Source organism: Chlorocebus sabaeus, chromosome 7 (genome assembly GCF_047675955.1).
Source record: "Chlorocebus sabaeus isolate Y175 chromosome 7, mChlSab1.0.hap1, whole genome shotgun sequence".
Classification (NCBI taxonomy): Eukaryota; Metazoa; Chordata; class Mammalia; order Primates; family Cercopithecidae; genus Chlorocebus; species Chlorocebus sabaeus.
This window is the reverse complement of record NC_132910.1, coordinates 15690732-15705090: the sequence shown is the minus strand read 5'-3', so window position 1 is coordinate 15705090 and position 14359 is coordinate 15690732. Positions and strand designations below refer to the sequence as shown.

Below are 14359 nucleotides of genomic sequence, written 5' to 3'. Positions count from 1 at the left end.
AGGAGTAGTTATATGCTACTGGGAAGTCCATGAATACTGAGGCAATGAGGAGGACACACTTTAGAGCACCTCTTATCTGTCCTCGCCTTGCCAGCATCTTACAGATGGCATTTCAAGTAGTCAAGATCGTATCCTGGTCAACAGGGTGAAAGGAAAAAAAAAGTAGTCAAGATCCCACCAGACCCTATTTTCTTCACTTTCAGTGAGGAATTCAAATATAGAAAGGAAGTCTTAGCCAAGGTCATGGAGACAAGGAGACAGTGACAGGTGAAGCCAGGAAATCACTGCTCCAGGAAGACCCACTGTTTACTTACATCACAGAAGCCCACTCCCCACAGGTTTATGAAAGACAAGGCATTTCCACTGCCAGCCACTCTACCCTGGAACTCCAAGAGAAACAACACAATCTTTGTGAACAGGATTTCCTCCTCTGTCTTTGGGAGCCTTTCGGGAAATCTTTTTTGCTCAGTCTTTGGCCCTCAGCGTACTACCGTTTCCATCATTATTACATCCAGATAGTAGCATGATCTAAGATGTCTAACTGTAAGCAATATAACAATGTTTAAAATAATGTAACAATAGTTAACACTCACTGAACATTTACAATATACCAGGCACTTTCCATGTAATTATTTCAATTATTCCTCCCAACAGCACTGAGTCTGGGAAGTATTTCATTTCCCAGATGATGAAACCAAAGCAATGAAATATTAAGGAACTTATTTAGGCTAGCAACTACATGGTAGAACTGGGTCTGATACACAGACCTGTCTGATACTATCAACTATGCCTTCCTTTCAAGAAAATAATACTAGTAACAACTAACACTGTGGCAGGTACCATTCCAAGCACTTTACACATTTCAACCCATTTCATCTTCATGATAACCCTATTACACAGCTGATGAAAGCACGTTAAAGAATCTGTCCCGGGTCACAGAGGTAGCACATGGTAGATCTGGGTTTTGAAAACTGAGGTAGGCAGCCTGATGCCGGAGACAAGACCACTATTCTAAAGCAGTAGCATTGCCCCACCTAGAATGGAATGAATAAGATTGATATTTTCTAGTGAGGCACTACCCAGTCCCCCCAGTCAGTCTGACCTACCCACCTAGGCATGCAGCCCACCTTGCTTCAGTAGTAAGGACTGAGGGGGCCTGTGAAGTACACCATTTTAGCATCCTTTGGGGGAAAATGTCGCTAAGGAAACTGACATGCAGGGAGGTTGGGGTTCTCCCTTAGGGTTCTGTAGGCAAGCTGACCTCAGTCCACTAATCCCTGACTCTTGAATGATGAAAACTTGTGGTATCTCTGAAGGGCAAGACCCAGAGAAGTGACCAGGGCTCTGGGCACACAACTGCTTATATGCAATGACTCAAGGTCATCCAAGGGCACAGGGTATTCCATGACAAGACCAATCACATCCAATGGGTCATGAACCTCCCTTCTATGGTACAATGCAGGCTCCAAACCAGGGGCTTCCTCCTGCCCGTGGCTTGGCATGAACCCTCACTCTGGCTAGGGAGAAGGGGGTTTATCTGTGAGACTGGAGGAGACCAAACGCCTGGTCTGCCCTGGAGATAGCACGACTGACAGCAAAAAGAACTCTCTGCCAAGTCAGATTACAGCAATGACAACAGGACATTTCCCCCAAAAGGCGATGGAAGAATGTGGAGAATCACATTTTGTGGGTCTGTGGCAGGATGAAAGCCTTAGGGTGGGAAAAGGAAGAAATCACAGCCGGCCATCAACTTCTAAAAGCTTTGCCTGGGAGGCTAGTAGAGACAAATCTGCCCACCTTGTTTAATGACATCGTTTAAGCATTCTCCTCCTGTTTTCTTTTTCCAAACTGTTAACATTGAAGTTAATTACCTACAATTAATTACAATAACAAGAACTATCAAGGTTCCTACAATTGCAACCACATAAGATCTTTATCTTGATAGTGTCAGACTCTGTCCTCCAAGCAACCTAGGAAAATTCCTTCCAAAGGAAGAACCTAGCCTCAGTTTGGCACCAGTTAGCACCAGGCATTGGTTGCTGGATGCTAACATACATTAGCTACCTCATTTACTTCTTACAACCACGTTAGATCATGGGGATTATTATCTCCCATCTTACCGATGAAGAAACTGAAAGTCAGAGAAGTAACTTGCTCAAGGATATAAATGAAGGAGATTGTACATTTTTCCATCAGGCCTATGTCCACTTGAACAATGGGTGGAGTTACCACAGGAACTCTGGACAGAACTTGTGTGTAAATTACCCAATAGACCAACTGCATGCTAGACAATCTGACTCTGAATTTCAGTCTTTGTCACTTCTTTCCTTTCTTCTCCCTGTGGGTACAGTGTCTACAGCTTTGCTCCTTTAATACTCAGACATGCTGACATACAGTGATAAAATGATTTATTTAGTCGTAAATTAACTACTATGAAAAGCACTTATCAACCATGGTAAACCAGAGACAATGTAATCTTGAGGAGAGGTTTAGATGCACTTTTATCCAGAAGGTCCTAGCTTTGAATCAAGTGAGAACCTTAGTAAAAGACAAGTGGTAGCCAAACCCCACCCCCTAAACTCACAAGCTTGGGGAAAATAATAAACAAAGGTCAGTTAAGAAAGAACAATACGGGCCTCCAAACAGTAAGACAGAAATTGGCAACAAGAACTGGGCAGATTCTTAGTGGTGAAAAACATCTGTCTGTCTAAGGCAAAAATGATCTGTTTGTTTCAATTCATACCTTTGGAGAATTTACATGCACTTTGTATTTCTGGGTGGATGAATAGGAGCATAATTCCTAACAGATTATTCCCTTGCAAACATATCTGCTAACTTAAATCTCAGAAAAACAGCTGATGATGGAATCTAGAATGAAGCATCTCACAGATTTATTTCTTCTTCCAACTTTTCCAGCTCATCCCAGCAGGGAGTTGGGCTTAAAAATGGTTTCCTTTCTCTGACAATAATATTGGGTAAAGAGTTTGACTATTGGGCTGTCAAGAACAGAAGCAGTACAGGCTGTGTGATCAGGATTAAGAAAACAAAAATGGATCCTAGAGGTAAAATTACTTTAAAAGTCAGGTCATGGCAGAACAATTTCCTCAGTATATTTGCTATTAAAAGAAAAAGAGACAGAAAAAGCCAAAGAGGTCCAAAAAATTAAAAATCAGACCTGAAGTCACATTCTTGCGGCAAACAGGGAATTAATCCTTACTGTAACCAAAGGTCAGCAGGCAGCCAGTCCAGGTCTAAATGTAAACAAATTCTAAATGCATACTGCAAAGTCGTATTTAAAAGAGTGCTCAACAAAGAGCAAAGAAAATGGTAGACTTTTTCAGAGAAGAAAGAAAGGAAAACTGGAACGGACAGCTTCTGAATAGGGCAACAGAACTTGCCCTGAGGAATAGGTTTTCAGGGGGAAAGAAAAAAAAGATCTAGGGACACCTCACAGGTTTAGATCAAAATATGGGGGGGGGGGGGGGGGAAACGGTAAAAATAAGAGCTCCGAATCCAGTCTGCCCTGGCCTCCTAGCCCCCTTAAAAGAGTGAACAGATCGGCACCTTCCAGCTAAGTTTCAAAACAAAAGCCTTCACTCTACTTCTCTTTAGGTTGTTGTTGTTTTAATCAGATCAAGCACGAGGACGAGCACAGGCTGGACTAATGATCAGAGAAACAAAAAGGATTAAATATCTGGCCTGGATATTTATTGTGCAACTAGAATGTCAAAGGCATCTCTCTACTATTCTCTCTCAAAAAACCTTCTCCCTCTGGGGCAAACACTAGAGACAAGCCATTCAGCTTGTATTTTTTCATTCAAATTCCTTGTTCAGAGCCCTCAGGGGCCAGTGGTCTAAATGCCAAGAAAGAAAAATGGAGGGTTTCAACTCACCTCTTCAAGCGACTGCCTGGGGCTCTCCAAGCAGCAGCGGGCAGGCAGCGCTCATCCCTTGTGGGTGAACCGAGCAGCTCCTTGGGCCGCCGGAGTTGTGACCGGCCTCAACTTTGGTGAACAGGTGCCTGGAGGAAGGAGGACGGCATTGGTTGGTCCAGAGCAGGAAATGGGTGACATCACGGAAGCCCCGACAGATAAAGCATTGCTGAGACCTTAGGGATTGAAACAGGAGGCCCCGCCTACCTGTCATTTACCTGAATACCTGCAAGCAGGTGGGTGGCGTCTCTTTGTGGACAAATGAATCAGTTAGAGCAATTTGCCAGGTGGAATTTACTTTCTTTCCTGAGCAAAGCACGTGTCCAGCCCCGTGTTCAGATCTGAAGTCAAATGCCAGGTTGTTTCCCAGGCCCTCCCCTTTCCCCATATCTGCCCACAAAGGAGTTAAAAGGGAAGTTTAAACACCAAAATGAGACAGTAATTTTGCAGACACAAAAAGGAAGAGTGTGAAGCTCGATTGCTTAGAAATATCTGAGGTGCCTTTTTGAATGGCATCCATTTGAACACCAAGTGTTTCTCTCATTCCAATAAAATGACAAATTTAAGGTGACATTTCCAATTCATCTTTTAAGCAATTCTAAATAGGATACCTGTCGGCAGCTTCAAAGTGGTTTTCAAACACTTTTGCCCTACCCCTCCACCGCCCAGCATTTTTAATTCCATATTCAGGAATTTGCAAAACTTCAGTCATTCCTATCTCAGCTGGCTTGGCAGTTACAGTCATATGGCAGTTACAGTGCACTGCAGGCCTGCAATTAGGAGCAATTTAAATGATTCAGATTGGAATGGTAGTACACTCATCAGGCGATGTTGTCTGCTGTTATAGCCAGGAAAGAGGCGTCAGAGTTATTTCTGTCCCAAGCGTGGTGTGTGACCCTGGACAAGTCACTGGTTGCTTCACCTTTTCCAGCAGGAAAGGAAGCATAAACTCATCCAGTACCACAGCAGGCAGCTGGGAGGTATCCCAGGACTGTTACACCCTCTGGCATCTTCCCAGGAAGGCTGTAAACATCTCCCATCATCCCACTGAAACGCTGTGTATTTTTACCACCTGCATCCAGCATTCCTGGAACTTACTACCTAAGGAAACTGTGGATTCCCCCTCCGGGAGGATGGCCTGCCTGCCCAGAGAGAATTCTTTTCCCCTTCAGGAAAATAAATATTGACATTCCTCTTTTCCTCCTACTTTTGCCTCCCTCATCTTCTTCTTTCCCTCCTCCTGATTTTGGGAATGCTTTGATTCCACCGGTTTTAATATTGGACTACCTAGAGGTTTTGGGGTTTGGTTGGTGGGAGGAGGGAGAGAGAAGGAAAAATGGGAGAGGGAAGAAAAGGAAGTCCGGATTCCTACAGCCTGGGCCTTGGCTGGCTGCAGCCAGTCAATAGCTCGCAAAGCAAGCGGGAGGGGAAGGAAGAGAAATTGTAGTCGAGGGCGGGGGCTGGGGGCCTGCTCTGGTGCTTGACCTCAGGGGAGCTGGCTCCTGTCCCCGAGCCGCTCCAGACAGGTCTAAGCTACCTCTTTGCACCTGGGAACTCTGTGTCTTTTGAGAGTTGAAGGCTTAAGAAAACAAACAACAACAACAACAAAACTATTCAGTTTTTATCCAGTAGAAACTAAGGTAGGTGTGGCTATTCCTTTATTATTTAAAAGAAAAAAAGGGAGGTAACAAAACCTTTTACACGCAGGTGTTTCAGGAAAAGGTTTCACGCCACTAGTTTGATAATTGAAAAACATCACTCACACAAAGGCACCCCTTCACGCGGACAGCGTGTCCCCTGGGCAAGGGGGAGGGGAGGGCGAGCCCGCCCACCTGATGAATCATCTAGAAGGCCACACCTTCAGCAGTCTTGCCTTTGGCGAAGGGCAGGATCCGACTTGAGAGGGGATCACAGGCTTGGGTTCAAGGCCTTGGGTGGGCAGGGGAAGGGGTGCAGGTGAAATGAATTCGCATAAAGCTTCACTGAGCAGCCTGGAGATTGTGAGGTTTCACTTGCCATATTCACATCCACACAGTCATCTACATCCATGGTGTGATGAGTTGTTGTAAAACAGAAAGAAAATAGAGAAGTAAAGTTAATTCAGGAGTGAAGCTAATTCCCAGGTATAGTGTATAAAGGAAGAGAAGAAACAGTTTTACACCATTAGCCTTCTCAGGTGAGATCTTTCTTGGTACTCCTGGATTTTGAATAATATGCATGGGTTTAAAAATAATAATATGGGCTTTTTTTTTTTTTTTTTGGCCATTAGGGCGATTACGTTATCATGGAAATGATATTTCTAAACTACTAGAAAAAAATGTAATCATAAAAACGAACATTGTGTTTAACAGGTGCTACTTATTGTTCTGAGCACTTTGTACAAGAACGCTGTGTCAAGTATTATTGCTATTTGCATTCTACAGCTGGGAAAACCAAGACATAGTGAAACTGAGAAGCTGCCTAAGGACAAGCTCATCAGCAAGTGGCAGAGCAGTTTTTAATCAAGGCCCACTTTTTAACCACTGGAAAGAAAGGAAGGAAGGTTCTGATTTCATGCTCACTGGGACACTTCCTGGACACATGCAACTTCTTACCCATTATTCAGAAGGAGACGGAGAAACCTGTAGAAGTAGCCCTGGGGAGTGTAGTTTCTGATAAAGGATGTCTCCGTTTGGAAATTAATTAGTAATCTGGTCTATACACTGAAAGTGTTTGTATTAAAAATATATATATATATACACACACACATATATATTCATAAATTCATGCATATATTTATGAGAAAATATATCAGGAAATCCATCACCCCGGGTGCACACTTGAAATAATCTTTTGAGAGCTTATCAAACCAACGCCAAGATAGAAGGCCAGCTTGAGGGACCCCTCAAGAATGACCAGTTGTAACTCTCTATGACATCTTTTATGGTCATTTTTCTCTGTAACTTTCGCAGTCTATCACTTTAAAATCTGAAAAGTTAATCCGAATGGCCGTGAGAACATGGAACTGCATACGTTTGAATAATATGAGAGAATAAAAAATTAAGTTTCATTATAAACCACTACCAAGAAGAATGGTTTAGACTAGGCTTGGCAAATCCTGGACATATAGTGTTCCATTCCCTCCTCCCATACCCTTCTCACTGTCATTGGTAAAGACTATGACACTTTTCAACTCAGAAGGAGCTTTGGAATACTGAAGGTATTACTCCAGGCACACTAGCAGTTGGTTTTAACCCCCAAGATCAAACCCTTTTCTTTTACTTTCTTACTTTCTTTTCTTTCTTTCTTTTATATACATATTTTTTAGAGGCAACTCTCCCTTTGTCATCCACTGTAGTGCAGTGGTGCCATCATGGCTCACTGCAGCCCCAACCTCCTGGGCTCAAGTGCTCCTCCCACCTTAGCATCCCAAGTAGCTGGGACCACAGGCACGTGCCACCATGCCCAACTAGTTTTTAAATTTTTTTCTGGAGATGAGGTCTCACTATGTTGCCCAGGCTGTTCTCAAACTCCTGACCTCAAGTGATCCTCCCACCTCAGCCTCCCAAAGTGCTGGGATTACAGGTGCGAGCCACTTGGTCCCCTTTTCTATCTCTAGTTGGACAATAAGTGAGACAGAAAAGAGGGCTGATCAGGAAGCAAAAATATTGGTGTTGGCTGGTGCCATTGGGGAATATTTCATGAAGAAAGGAACATGAATTGGGCCTTGAAGGATTTGGAGAGGTGGTGAGAGGGCACAGACCATTCCAGACAAAGCAGCGGCCTGGGTGGAACAGGAATGATCATAGCAGATATCTGTTGGGGAGGAACATGTATGTGGTGGGGGAGAAGAGGAATATGAGACAATGAAATATGCACCTTGCTGGGGCGAAGAGGATCCACTGATTGCTAACTTTAGATGGGGTGAGACTGTAAAGAGCCTTGGGAACCTCAAAGGCTAACTGCTTCATGTCCTCACATGCCTGTTGACTACTTTTCTCATGATGATTAAACAGCTTAAGAAAAAGAAACTCAGTATCTTGGGCATGGGGTAATTTCTTACGCATGACAATGGTTTTCAGCATTGAGCTAAACTTCCAGGATATGCCATTTCAGCAACCATATGATCTTTCTCTCTAGGAACAAGCCTCCTTTGCAGTCAACATATCCTGGAAACTGTTCTTTGCATAGGCAGGTGGAAAGCATTAGAAAGCTTTCTGAACTCAAAGTTGGGCCTGTCCTAGTTAACCAGCCGGCTCACTTGGGCTTTTTGATTAGTTTTAATTCCTTTATATATCTTGACAGGGAAATCTAAGTGGGGGAAGGAGGTCTGTCTTCAAAGCTCTTTTCTTGTAGATCTCCACAATGAAGTCTGGTGTTCTCAAGGACTCTTCCTGGCAATGAACCTACGGCAAAGACCATGCCTTGTGATTCAGCAGAATTACTTTGCCCCTGTTTTGCTTCCTATTTTTTTTTTCCCACAACATATTTCTAGAGTTGTCTAAGATGACTGAATGCCACAACTAAAATGGACATATTCCATTTGACTTTAATAAAAGTCATCTCTATAAAATGCCTTTTTGGCTATCTTCTGAAGGTATTTAACATTATGATTTGGACTTGCTTGTTACATTATATACTATCATATTGGTTGTAATTACTTTTTAAAATGAGCTCAGCTCCATATCTTTTATTGGGTAATTATATGTGCTTAGCATAACGCCAACGAGCAGATCTCAGAGGGGCAATTATGGGAAATAATAGTAATAGTCACAAACATCAGCTGATGTGATAGAATGCTATCTGGTTTTGTGTATATGGAAGATAATTCCATTTCTCTCACAAACTCACAACCTGTGTGTCACCTAGTTTGCAGATGAGTTTCTAGGGTAATCTATGGCTCTACAGTTTAGGAGGAAACACTTCTCTGGTTTGTGTGCTTTTGGGGAGAGAGAGAGAATCTCAGGAAAATGAAAATTAAATCAATTATTGAAGTTGGCGCATATTTTGTGAAAGTTTACCACACTGATTTGTGGTCAGCACGTTCTTCTTTAGTAGGAGAAAAAACAAAAAAAAAAACTTCATTGTTACTGTCTTTATAATGGTCACGAGACCTATATCTTATGACAATTATACATGTTTTTATGTTTCTATGATCTCCATTCTTGCATAAACAAGGTAGATTATTCCCAGGGAATTTTTTGGTGGTGACTGTTGCTATTTTGAAGGTTGCCATGTCTTTGTTTCTTTCTTGGATCCTTCATACATGGCAACTTAGTTGACCCAGTTCCACACACCAGATTTAAAATGTCTCTTCTCCTTGTTAACTTTGACTTCATCCTGAAGGCTTCCACATTCTTGTAGATGACCCTTCCAGCATCCCTGACTTCCCTCTACTATAATGACAATGACATTCCCCTCTACTTCTATTGAGTTACCCATTCTCTGGGCCACCCCTTAGATCTTGTTATCACCCCAAAATCTCCCATTTCAAAAGAAATATGAGAATGCAACTCTCTACTGTATTTTCTTATCCATTCAGATTTTTCATTCCCTTCCTCAAATTTTACCTTCTTTCTGAATGGACTGTACTGTCTGGTTCCTGGACTCCGGGAGGCTGCCCAAGAATATCTGTTCCTTACTAGTTTCACTTTAGGTCCATCTAGCCCAGATCCTACTTCCTTGCCAGCATCTTTAGCTTCCTAAGGACCTGGCAAAACCACATTGCTAGCCTTCTTTTTCTACAAGCCTGGAAATGAGTGCCTCTACCCATGTATGCTTTGCAATGCACTTATCACTCTCCTTGTCAATCTATCAATTGATATTCCCGATCAGTCCCTCTTCCTGTCTTTTCAGTAGTCATGCACCCTCAGCTCCTTTGCCTTGCCTGGGCTGTGAGGCATTTTGTGATCTGGCCCCTGCCTGCCTTCAAACTTTATCCATATCTCTGATCCTTTGCAAGCACAGAATGCCACCACCTGCCAGCCCCATGCCCTAGTAACACGGTGTTAGAGGGGTGCACTGCCCGACCCCCATTTCCACAGGGAACTGGTTTTCCAAGCACATTCTGGCCATGTTCCACCCTTCACTCCCTCTGTCCCTGGGAGTCCTTGGCTGGTAAAATGGAAATGAACAGCAGGGCAAACTTGGGTTTGCACCTCTCTTTCCTCTCTTGAAAGTGAGCCAGAGCTTTCCTCTGTGGCTCCACACTCTGAGTCTCTCCAGGGCAGGCTTCTGTCTAGGAGGCTGCTATGCCCACATCTGCTCAGTCTGAGTGCCTTCTAGCTCTGTTTCCCTTGTTCTAACCTTATTCTCCAATTTAGCTGTTGCCATTTCAAAGGTGATATTTTGGCCTCCATAATTATTCATTTAAAATTTTCTCAAATTGTCCTGAACCTAGATGAGAAAAAAGGGTCCCCCTTGGATACTCCCCAAACCTGACTGTCTGTGGTTCCCATAACAACCAGGCTGGATATTTTTATGGTTATTTCTAACATTTGTTGTACCATTGTTGCGCCATCCTAACATTTGTTGAACCGTTTTCTAGATCGATATTATGCTCTTTGCCCATGTTCTGAATCCTGGCAAAAAAAATCCCATGAGCTAACTACAAACAGGTGAACAGACTGAGTCTCTGCGAGGTAAAGTAACTTGTCCAACATGCCTGGTTGGTTATGGGCAGACTTGAGACTCAGTCTCAGGCAGGATTATTCCTCCATCTACAGGGCTCAGCTCAGATGCCATCTCCTTTACAGGACCTTCCTGACTTCCCCAAGCAGATATTGATGCCCGTTCTGCACTCGTGACACACTCTGCTTCAGCAATTATTTTACTGACCGTGATTTTTTTTTTTTTTTGAGACAGGGTCTTGCTTTGTTGTCCAGGCTGGAGTGCAGTGGCACAATCACGGTTTACTCTAGCCTTGACCTCCTTGTGATCAAGGGATTCTCCACCTCAGCCTCCCAAGTACCTAGGACTACAGGCGTGCACCACCGTGTCCAGCAAATTTTTGTATTTTTTGTAGAGATGGGGTCTCACCAAGTTGCCCAGGCTGGTCTCAAACTCCTGGGCCCAAGCGATCCTCCTGCCTTGGCCTCCCAAAATGGTAGGACTAGAGGTGTGAGCCACTGCACCTGGCCCTGACTGCAATTTTTAAAGACTGTTTCCTCTCTAGACAGTGAGGAAAGGAATGTGACTTTCCATATAATCTCAGACTTAGCCTGGTATTTGGAAGAAACACAGGAGGCCTTTGATATATATTAGTTAAGAGAACTAAAGGTGAATATAAGTCAAGGGAAGGAATGGAGGAAGGGAGGGATTACTCATTGTTAAGTTACATCTTGAGTCATCTCTTCGTTTTCTTGAGAGTCAAAGCCTGTACACTTTGGGAAGGGAGCTAACTTTATAACATTTAATTTTCAGAATCCCATTCACAATAATGAAGACATTAATTCATTCACTCATTTATATACCAAATTTATTAAGCACCTTCAATATGACAAAGATGGAAAGAATCTCTGCATTTGAGGAACTTAGAGTCAATAAAGAAGCAGAGTTAAGGACAAACAATTAAAGTGCAAGATAGAAATTGCTGAACAGAGGAGTGTTACAGATGCACTTACATGAGACAGCAGGCCAGCTTGTTTCTTCTAATTTTAAGGCTCCAAGTTATTATAAAGTACTTGCCTGAGTTTGCAGAGCTAACATTTGAGGGGCATGTGAACCAGGGCAATTCATCTTGAATAGGGGGTCGTAAAATAAGGCTGAGACCTACTGGGCATTCTAAATCACAGGATGAGATAAAAGATTGGCACAAGACACAGGTCAGAAAGACTTTGCTGATAAAACAGGTTGCAGTAAAGAAGCCAGCTAAAACCAAGATGGCTATGTGAGTAATCTCTGGTCGACCTCACTGCTACACTCCCATTAGCGCCCTGATGGTTGCCATGGCAACGTCAGGAAGTTACTCTATATGGTCTAAAAAGGGGAGGCCTGAATAATCCACCCCTTATTTAGCATATAATCAAGGAATAACCATAAAAATGGGCAACGAGCAGCCCTTGGGCCTGCCTGTCTATGGAGTAGCCATTCTTTTATTCCTCTACTTTCTTAATAAACTTGCTTTCACTTTACTCTATGGACTCACCCTGAATTCTTTCTTGCAGAAGATCCAAGAACCCTCTCTTGGGGTCTGGATCGGGACCCCTTTCCTATAATAGTGCCAGTTGACTATAGAGCCCATGATCTTCCCAGGTCCCCCGCAACCTTATCTTAGCTCTTACCCATGAAGGGCCAGGCAGAGAAGGAGGCTCCTGGGAACCGAAACTGAAGCACACTTTCATATTCTATGTATGTCACCCGAGAAAACCTAAACCTCTTATAGCTTTAGAATTTGCACAAATGTAGAGGCAGCTGCTGTGAGTGGGTAGAAAGACTATTTATATTTCAGATATGGTCTCAGTTTCATGCCCACAGTCAGGGCTGGCTGGCATGCACCTTGGGAAGAACTTGAAAAAGATCTGTGCTCTGCAGGTGACAGTAACACCTGTAGATGTTTAGATGAATTTAAAATTCCTTTAAGGTAGAGTTGGCAGTTCAGTAACCTTTTTAAAAAGGCCCCCTTCCCCAATACCATACGCTTTTTAAGTGTTGTATTATTTAAATCCCTGTTAATTCCATTTTTATATATTCAGTGCTCAGTGGATAGGAGCAAACTACTATTTTCCTCACATCAAGCCTCCACACACTTGCTGTTTTTTATGCTGTCCAACAGAGTATTCTGTCCTCTAAGAGCCCAAATTCTTCAAACTTTTTCCCAAAGGGGTTGAAAATTCATAATAACTAGTAACACAAAGTGACTTGAGGACACATGCACACACAAAAAATGTCCTAGTAGGCAATGGAGTGGGAAAGGCCAAAGCAAGAGGGGAATTGTTTTGCTGGCCAACTCGGGTATGAGAAGAGCAGGAGAAGCCAACTTTCTAGGTGGGGAAGTGTTTTCCTTCCCATGAACTTTTGCTTCCAAGAAAGGGCAGGCCCTCAAAAACGCAGACTATGGCCAAGGAGCTCATCCCTTTAGTTGTCCTAAATTAAAGAATACAAGAAAGAGCATATCATGAAAACCACTCACTATTACCAGAGAGAAGTACTCTTGGTCAGATTCTAACTAATAAGGTCTCAGTGAAGGGAAGTTCTTTTGACTTTTCTCAAATCAAGAGCATGTGAAGACACCCCTTTTTAACTTGGACATGAACCTGGATGGGTGGCCTCTTTTTTTTTGTTTTCTTTTTTTTTTTTGAGACAGAGTCTTACTCTGTTGCCCAGGGTGGAGTGCAGTGGTGCAATCTCAGCTCACAGCAACCTCTGGCTCCTGGGTTCAAGTGATTATCTTGCCTCAGCCTCCTGAGTAGCTGGGATTACAGGTGCCTGCCACCACACCTGGCTAATTTTTGTATTTTTAGTAGGGATGGGGTTTTACCATGTTGGCCAGGCTGGTCTCAAACTCCTGACCTTGTGACCCACCCACCTTGGCCTCCCAAAGTGCTGGAATTACAGGTATGAGCCACCATGCCTGGCTGACCTCTCTTTTTAGAGATGGAATTCAGCTCTAAAAAGTGGGTGCTTGTCTCGTGGACACTTGTTACCAATCTGTGATGAGTTGCCTGGAATAAACAAGATTAGACTTCTTGTGGCCATTAAGCCACTGTGAGGTGGAGCAGCAGATATGGATTCGGCTGAGGTAGAGGGAGGGCTTGTCCATGTCCATAGCGGGTAACTCTGGTCCCAGAAGCAGCTGTCTCCTGCCAGGGTCAGTGTGGACGCTGAACTTCCAGTCCAAAGTTTAGATTGTCACAGAGTAATGAATGCTTTCCCTGCTACTCTCCTCTGAGTATTATGAGAGCGTGGGGAGTTATGATCATGAACCATCTCTGGAGTGCACCATCTCTGAATAGCTCAACTAATCCGGATTTGGAAATGTCTTCAACTGCAATCACAGGACCAAAGTAAATCTGAGGGAGCAGGGATATAATCACGTCTGAGAAGTTTGAGGAAAGCCTGGCCAACGTAGCAAAATCCCATCTCTACTAAAAATACAAAATTTAGCCAGGCATGGTGGTAGGCGCCTGTAATCCCAGCTGCTAGAGAGGCTGAAGCAGGAGAATCGCTTGAACCCGGGAGGCTGAGGTTGCAGTGAGCCAAGATGGCGCCACTGCACTCCAGACTGGGGGACAGAGCAAGATTCTGCAAGAAAGAAAGAAAGAGAGAGAGGGAGGGAGGAAAGGAAAAATCTGAGAAGAGGCTTGCGTTTCGTATTTAAATCTATTCTCAGTTTTATGAAGATGGAGGTTTAGGAGTTAGGAGAAGTGTTATTAACCAGACCGGAAATCCCTAAGTTCCTTGTTTGTGATGTCTTAATTTGAGTCTTTGCCCATATCAGTGCCAGCCAT

General features: G+C 43.4%; 1 protein-coding gene across 3 annotated transcripts in view; it reads right to left on the bottom strand.

Moving 5' to 3' along the window:
• The window catches only part of LNX1 (ligand of numb-protein X 1), a 197169-nt gene that overhangs the window by 128920 nt on the left and 53890 nt on the right, over positions 1-14359 (bottom strand). For 2 of the 3 annotated variants that reach the window (XM_073017370.1, XM_007998702.3), the window contains exon 2: positions 3894-4021. The gene's annotated coding sequence lies outside the window, so the exon portion shown is untranslated. Of the gene's footprint in view, positions 1-3893; positions 4022-5790; positions 5972-14359 lie in introns of all 3 variants that reach the window. The other variant, XM_073017369.1, reaches the window with a different exon arrangement.